This window comes from Gekko japonicus, unplaced genomic scaffold, assembly GCF_001447785.1.
Source record: "Gekko japonicus isolate JY-2015 unplaced genomic scaffold, Gekko_japonicus_V1.1 scaffold1601, whole genome shotgun sequence".
Classification (NCBI taxonomy): domain Eukaryota; kingdom Metazoa; phylum Chordata; class Lepidosauria; order Squamata; family Gekkonidae; genus Gekko; species Gekko japonicus.
The window spans coordinates 431,967-440,705 of NW_015160258.1; the positions used below are offsets into that span (position 1 = coordinate 431,967).

The window sequence follows — 8,739 nt, forward strand, 5'->3', positions numbered from 1 at the left end:
AGCTGGATTCCAGGCCAGCCGCACCTTACAGAGCAACAAGATTTGGTGGGATATAGGCTTTCAAGAGTCAAAGCTCCCTTCGTCAGAAAATAATACAACTTTCTAGAAACTGGCTAAGCCGAACTAGTTTTCCTGAAACGTGACTGTTCCCTTTTAAAAGAAAGTTCCCCCCCTTTCTTCTCTATAATCAAATCGCCCAGTACAAGACCAAAAGAGATCTTGCCCAACATCTCAACAATTTAGACTAGCTCTGAGACTCAGAAACTAAACAAACTAGGCATGCTCGCTCGCTCGCTCACCCACCCCTTCCGTCCCATGTTAGAGGCTGGAACAAATTTAGAGTCCAGTGGCACCGTTAAGACCAGCAAAGGTTTATGGAAGGCATGATGAGCTTTCGTGTGCATGCACACTTTATCAGACAATGTATTAAATTTGGTGAAGTGTGCATGCACACGAAAGCTCATCATGCCTTCAATAAACCCTTGCTGGTCTTAACGGTGCCGCTGGACTCAATTTGTTCTACTGCTTCGGACTAACACGACCGGCCATCCGGATCTATGTTAGAGGCTAGTCAGAGGATCACGTTCATTGGTCGGCGGCGCTTGCGAGTGGAGAGACCCAAGACAGGGTATCGCGAGATTTAAACAATGAACGGTCTAGGTTCTCTAGGAAGACTTCCGGATTCCAATCGTAGTTGGTTAAAACCTCCATGTGCGTGGAAAAGCGACGTAGGCATTTATGTAGAGAAATAGATCAGGCGCCGGGTGGGCATATAGAATCTCTGTTGTTTCAGAATTTCGGAAAGATCAACACATGCACGCACGCAGCCTCCGAAACAAGACACTGCTAAAACCGTGGCGAGGGGAAGCCTGTAGATACATGATGATGTCGGAGAAAGAGTGCGCGCTGAAGGCCACATCGGTGGGATTTCATGCCCCGCCGGGACAATACAACAAATAAGCAACTATGTTCCTGCAGCGAGGGATGTAACTGGAAAGGGGGGGTCAACGGGGCGCGATTATTTCAAAGCAACGAGAAAGAGCTTCTTCAAGTTTTAACGAAACTTTTAAGATCGATGCCTACGGCTTTCGCCACTCTCTCCCCACCCCCCCATAGATTCTAATCGGAACCAGACGTCAACGTGGTGGTAACCTCTTTTTAAAAGCCTCTTTGCTTCCCCTCCCCTCCCCAGCCTTTGGAGTTGAGATATCGCGCGAGAGAAGCAACCTTGTCCTTCGTGTGGCATGAAGTGTCGCGAGAGAGGGGAGTTTCTTTCTCTCTCTCTTTTTTCTCGAGCCCGGCGAGATGGTGGGTAGCGGTGGCGCGTGGCCGGGTTTCGAAGAGCCGGTGGTGGTGGGAGGCCGGGCGGGGGGCGCGTTGGCAGATCTCTTTGGGGGCCTGGGAGGCCGAGGGACCAGTGTTCCCTCTAAGCTGAGTTAGTGTGAGCCAGCTCACAGTTTTTTAGCCTCCGGCTCACACATTTTTGTCTCAGCTCAGGAAGGAGGGCTCCAGAGCAAACTAATTTATGCAGTGGCCAAATTGCTTAAATAAATAAAATTGCTCGCTCATGACTTTAATGCCAGTAGCTCACAAAGTGGAATTTTTGCTCACAGGACGCCACAGCTTAGAGGGAGCATTGCTCAGAAGTAAGTCTTACTAGATTCAGTGGAATGTACTTCATAATAAGTGAATGCAGGTTGGCAGCCTTAATAAATGAGCATGAGAAGGTATGTATCCTCAGACAACCGAGACTAGAGTCACATCTAGATGTGGTCAGTTATCATGGTGTGCTATAGTACTCGGAGAGTAAGAGCTGGCCTTTATTCACTGACTGTCCTTGCTGTAGTACAGTCAGCCACCTGGCTAGTGACAGAAGGCTATTTTCCAGACTCAGAAGTGTGGGTTACCAGAACGATGATGATGTTGCATGTCTTGGTAACAATAATTTGTAAACTGTCAAGACTTAAGAGTTTTCTAAGGAAGGGCCGATCGCTCACAGATACGTGTGACAGCAAATGAAGAAGAAATAATGTCTTCTTCAGATGGCTCTAAAATTAGTGTCGTGTGTTATTTATAAATGCTTCCAGGTTGGTCATTCTGTATTTGTATTTCGTAGCGAATTAAACAGTGGCTTTGTTTTTGCATTTTTATTTCCTTCTAGCCATCTTGGTTATTTTGGAAAAGTTGGTATGAGACCTTACCCCTTGAAGAAGAACCAGCACTTCTGCCCCACAGTCAGTCTAGACAAACTTTGGACGCTTGTTAGTGAGCAAACAAGGCTCAACGACGCCAAAAATACATCTGGATTAGCTTCTGTTATAGATGTTGTACGCTCTGTAAGTGTCATTAACACTGGTTTTCTGAAACTGCTTCTTTAGCATACCTTAATGGTGTACATAGCCACTTTCCTTTTATACTTATTGTTGAATACTGAAAGGCCTTTAAGCATGACATCCCTGCTTCCCCCCTCCTGCTGCAGCCTGAAATGCGCCCGCCCCCCAAATGCTGCTCCTGAAGGATAGGGGGACTCTCAATTGCCGTGTGTGTGTGTGGGAGCTGAAGGGCTGCTGTAATGTGTGGGGGCTGCTGTAGTGCGTGCCCCCCCCTTGCACATGGGGATCTTTTCCCACAAGGTCCAAGCCTATACCCTCTCGTTAAAGTGGGGAAATAGCAAATGGTCATCAAACGTCCAGTCAGCTCTTAGTCTGTGTTTCCGAATGCAATCTCTTATCACATTTAAGAGGAAGAAAAATTCTACTATTTTAGAGCCGTAAATATTTGAATAGTTAGAAGATTGTAAATGAAGAGCCACATCGTATAAAGAAAACATTTTTAAAATGTGTTATAGATGGCACTGGACTCCAGATAAGATTGCTAAATGTTATAAAAATGTCTCAGGGAATTGCTGGAGATGTGATAAAAATGTCAGATCATACTATCATATTTGGTGGAGATGCGAGAAGGTTTGCAAGTTTTGGAAAATGATAAAACAGATAATATTGGAGATAACTGAAATAGATTTGAAGTTAGAACCAGAAGTGTATTTACTTAATGTGTTACCGGAGGGGATTAAACATAATGATCAAAGGGTGATATTATATGTCCTCACAGTAGCCAGAATACTTGTAGCTAAATCGTGGAAATCAGATAACATTCCAAGTAGAGAAGAATTAACAATGAAAATTTTGGAAATAAAAGAAATGGACAAATTAAACATGATACTAGTAGGGAAGGAAGAAAGTGTATTCCAAAAAAGATGGCAAAAATTAGATAGATGGATGGGGGGAAATGTGTAATATAAACAACAAAATATGTAAATGATTATGCTATGTATGCTTTATATAATGGAAAATGACAAATAAACTATATATATATATAAAAGAAGATTGTAAATGAAAAACAATTTTTGTGACACTTCAGAAAACAGGAAATCAGAAGTAAAACATTTGATCTTGCTGTTTCTAATGTATAGGAAGCATGGTTGCCTGTACTGAGACTCTGTTGTTTGTGTAAAAACAGGGGTAGTTAATGAATGATACGGGTCCAGTTAGGTATCCCAGTATTTCACCACTCAGTAGTCTAAGCGCACTATGTAGCGTCAGTATAACTATGGAGCTGCGGTGGCTCAAGTGGTTAAAACGCTGAACTGCAGGCTGTGGAAGGTCGGTAGTTCAGCAGTTCAAGACCAGAGTGTGCCGCATGACGGAGTGAGCTCCCGTCTCTAGTTCAAGCTCCTGCCTACCTGGCATAGGTACCACTTCGGTGGGAAGGTAACAGCGTTCCGTACGCCTTGGTGTTTAGTCATGCCGGCCAAATGACCACAGAAACGTCTTCGGACAGCTTGCTCTTCGGCTTGGAAACAGAGATGAGCACCGCAACCCTAGAGTCGGATTCGACTGGCTTTCGAGCAAGGGAAACCTTTACCTTTATGATGACTATATGAATTGCTAGGAAGAGACTTTGCGCCACATGCCTGATTTGTCTGCCTAAACATTTTATGATTCAAGAGTATTGGAACAAATGCTTCGACACATGTGGTGAACAGCACTTCCCTGGTTTTCTCCTGCAGTTCATGCATAGTCCCTGGTTTGGTAAAATGACTTCCCCCAAGTTGAGAGGGCATCACTGTCTGATACCGTAGTTTCAGGTTTATTGTCCGTGCCATCAGGGGTCATTTCCTGCAGGAGTGCACAGGAGCAGAGCTCCGGCAGTAAAGAGCCCAGGGGGTGGGCACATGCAACAAGCCCCACCCCCTGCTCCCAGCAGCCCTCAGTCAGAGCAAGAAGCAGCCAGGTAAGTACATGTTCCTTGTAACCAGAACCGACTGCACCACATATGGACCCAAATTACATTGGCTGCACAGTTCAACATCCCTACAATAGCAGTCTTTGTTGTGATTGTTAAGAAGTACACATGGGAGTGATAATACGTTTTAAATAGATATGTGTGAGAAAGGTCTGCTGAAACCTGAGCTGGGATTTGAGTGCTGTGAATCTCTTGCGCCCCTGCTATTTCCAGATATTTATTTATTTATTATTGTATTGTATTTATACCCCGCCCTCCCCGCGAACGGGCTCAGGGCGGCTCACATAGTTCGGTTCCAGGGAAGATTATTCCTGGGGCTCTTGGACTTCTGTGGACAAACAACTGCACAGATAGGGGAGGGGGCTGCAGCAGGATGAGGTAAAGGTATAGCTTGCGGGTGGGAAAAGGGGGCTGTTTTCTTCACCTCTGCCGGTGCCCTTCCCCCAGATGTATGTCCGTGCAGGTCTCCCTAGGAACAACTGTTTGAAAGGGACTGATGGACCAGGGATAATGTGGGGAAAATCTGTACACCTTCCGTTGGCACTTGGAAAGACACAAGCCAATTAATGTTATTGAAATCACTGTCCATTGATGGTTTCAGGACACTCTGGACTTACATGCAAGTTTGTACTAATGCCTCATTGTTTTTCCAGGGCTATTACAAAGTCCATGGCAATGGGAAGCTGCCCAAACAGCCTGTAATTGGTGAAAGCTAAATTCTTCAGCAGAAAATGCAGAAGAGAAAGTCAAAGGAGTTGGTGGGGCCTGCATACTAGTGGCATAAAGGATTTTCCTGTCTATCCAGGCACAAATAAACACAGTTTCAGATATGTGTACGTTTTCATAACCGAATGGGAATGATGTATTCTTATTGCCGGTTCCAGTACTGCTGAATCGATCTCAAAAGAAAAACTCTGAACGTACACGTTCCTTGTTACCAGAACCGACTGCACCACATATGGACCCAAATTACATTGGCTGCACAGTTCAACATCCCTACAATAGCAGTCTTCGTTGTGATTGTTAAGAAGTACACACGGGAGTGATAATACGTTTGAAATAGGTATGTGTAAGAAAGGTCTGTTGAAACCTGAGCTGGGATTTTTGAGTGCTGTGAATCTCTTGCGCCCCTGCGATTTCCAGATATTTATTTATTTATTGTATTGCATTTATACCCCGCCCTCCCCGCGAAAGGGCTCAGGGCGGCTCACATAGGGCACTAAGTGCATACGATATACAAAATTGCATAATACAAAAACACAGATTTTATAAAACAGATTAAAATCAATTCTGTGGATGCACATATAGACTCCTAACATCTTGTGTAGCAGGGGGAAGGCCGGGGTAATAGAAAGATGTTACCCAGCCCCCCAGCGGTCTCTCTCTACAAAGGAGCGGTGGTGTAAGTGGCCGTGGCAGAATTCAGTGCAGAATTCAGACTGTTTTGGTGTACAATTTGCTTTTGCACCAAGAAAGATTACTGTCTTGGTTACGTTCTTTAATGCAGTGTCCCGGTGGACATGTTTGTATTGCAGCAAATCCTTTGGCAGCTGCACCTTGACGTCACTGCAGGAAGGGTTACCACTGAGAGTTGCATTGCCTTGGGAGAACTCAGAGCCCCAAGTCAGTCTGTTTCTCTTGCATGTTGATAAGCTCAGAAGGCAAGCTGTTCAGGTCTGAAGACGGTGAGGAGGCATGGGGCGGCAAGACAGTGGTTAAGTCCGCTTGTCCTTTGGATAGATGTGTTCAGTTCCTCAGAAGCTGGGGGAGTTCGCAAAGACAAATGATTCTTCTTGCTGCACCGTGCCTAAGTTTAGATTCGTAAGCTCCTTTCAGGTGTGCAGTTGGTTATATCACAACAGCGCCATTCTGTACTATGGGCATGTTCCTGAAGTGTTAGAGTACTGTTAGCCAGAGATGTGCGCTGCAATTCTACAGGAGAAATGTGCAGAATATGCAAATAGATGCACAATTCAAGAATCTATGCTTTTCAGAAATTTCAATGAATGTGGGCAGTGCCTGCTTAACTCAGAGTCCTGTGTTGAGGATTGCAGTACTTTGGATAGTTCCACATTTAGAAAAATCAATACTAATGTAAAATAGGGATAAAGCAGAGATTATGCTAACATTTAATTTGCATAGTGTATATAAATTTTAAAATCGATGCTTTCCTGGTGTAGAACTTCCGTTTCATTGGCATAGTATGTGCGTAACTCTGCGTCTGGTTTGAGGTAGTTCAAGGGACAGCAGCCTTTTATGGTTGAAGAACCTAACAATGTTAAAGAAGCGATCAAGAGATCAGTTAACAGCCAGTAAAGTCCCATTTACATCGCTGAAAATATACCACTTGACAGTACAGGTAAGTGACATGTTGATTAATAACCCATAAAGTTTTTATAACCCAAACACTGCTTGTTGTGAGTCCTTAATTAGGAAGCAGTACATATGAGGTCTCACAGTAATCTATACGCAGGTGCACTGCGCAGAGTACATATGAGGTCTCAGTAATCTATACGCAGGTGCACTGCGCAGGTTTTTTTTACTGTACTGGCGTAAATGTGCACTTGAATGAGTGGCAACTGCTTCTAATTTCCCTTCCTGTAAAACGCCTGTAAGAAGCCCTGTCATTCCATAAAAATCTGCCTGCTATTGCTTTCACATATATCCTTCTGCACCTCCAATGTATCCACTTTTTTTTTAAAGCTATATATGATTCTGTACTGAGCTAATCATGGAGCTGCGGTGGCTCAAGTGATTAAGACGCTGAACTGCAGGCTGTGGAAGGTCAGTAGTTCAGCAGTTTGAGACCCGAGTGTGCCGCATGACAGAGTGAGCTCCTGTCTCTAGTTCCAGCTCCTGCCAACCTAGCAGTTTGAAAGCAAGAAATTGCAAGTAGATAAATAGGCACCACTTCAGTGGGAAGGTAACAGCGTTGCGTGCACCTTGGTGTTTAGTCATGCCAGCCACATGACCACGGAAACGTCTTCGGACAGCGCTGGCTCTTCGGCTTTGAAACGGAGATGAGCACCGCAACCCTAGAGTCGGGCTCGACTGGCTTTCGAGCAAGGGAAACCTTTACCGAGCTAATCAGTTTGTCTTTTCTCAGCATGAAGGTCTTTTACCCAGAAGGCATTGTACAGTGACTATCTTGCAGTATCTAATAACTTCTTATGTAATTCTGCACCAGACTTTGGGTTGGATTCTGTGACACCGCTTCACCAATGCATCTGCCTCTCCCACTAAACTCTTGTCACCTTCAAACAGCTGCTTCTTGGACAGAAGGGCTGCATTGGGAAAGAAACTAGGTGACATACCTCATGGAACCTCTTGTGGAGGCGGTGATTTCAGTCCCAGTGGCATTTTGTCCTGAGCTACACAGACCATAGCAGCAGCTTTTTGGAGATATTTTTTGGGGGGGTGCTTGTAGCTCCTGAGAGGCTCCCGATCTTGCTCCACTCCACTGAAACAGGAAATGATTCAGAAGAGGAGGTAACAAATTTGCACCTGCAGAGAATGCCCCTTTCAAAAATAACTCTCCAATACGAGGATTCTTGGTTTGCAACCTTCCACCGTTTTTTAATTTGCCCCAGTAGCCCATAGTTCTTGAGTGTTGTCATACACATTTTAGAATGCTTTATGCAACATGGTTGCTTTACGCAATATGATTCATGCAACATGGTTGCTTTACGCAATATGATTCATTGCAATAAGCATGTTACTGGAAAAGTGGGTGGATTACCAGTGTAATGTGAGAGTACTGCACTATCTCTGAGAGGATGCAGGTGTGATTAGTTTTCCATGACTATAACCTCTACCCAACACAGCAACTCATTCCTCAAACTGCAATGCCTGTATAAGTAATTGGAAACAGCAGCACCATTTACCATTTTATGCAGACTTCATTAAGTTAAACCACAAGCATACCTGCTATTTGGTGGTGGCACCAAGCCCATTCTCAAGATTTTTAGAAGTGTCCACTGCTTCAACAAGATGGGGTACTCCCACTGTTTTGAGACTGATGACAAGAAGCTAATTAAACTGATGTCTAACAGAAGGCAGACTACCATGACATGGTGTGAGACTCACCAGGCCATGGCTCCTAAAGGCTAGACTCGCATGATGACCATAGGAAGAATCTCAGAGGGACCATGTTCCCTTTAGGAACACTGATTGTAGCAGGTAAAGGTCAAAAACAGCATTTTAACTTGCACTGGACAGACTAGTACAGATTGAGGCCTATTTCAGTTAGCAAGGAGGCTTCTCTTTACATCAGTGAGTTTTCAAACATGGCTCCATATGCATGATCTAAGAAAATATCTGCCATTTGCAGCTACTGCCATTGTGCTTACATTGTGTCAGCCAAAGGTGGAGCTTCAGGATTCGTGAGAAATACGTTCTTGAGTGTTGTCATCAGGGGTCATTTGGGGGGGGGAC

General features: G+C 44.5%; 1 long non-coding RNA gene across 1 annotated transcript; it reads left to right on the plus strand.

The window, feature by feature from the left end:
* The first annotated feature begins 1,238 nt into the window (after positions 1-1,238).
* LOC107113323 lies at positions 1,239-5,135 on the plus strand. The gene is made up of 4 exons (XR_001482615.1): positions 1,239-1,308; positions 1,614-1,727; positions 2,162-2,336; positions 4,959-5,135. It is a non-coding gene; the product is annotated as an uncharacterized LOC107113323 (long non-coding RNA).
* Positions 5,136-8,739: the final 3,604 nt, after the last annotated feature.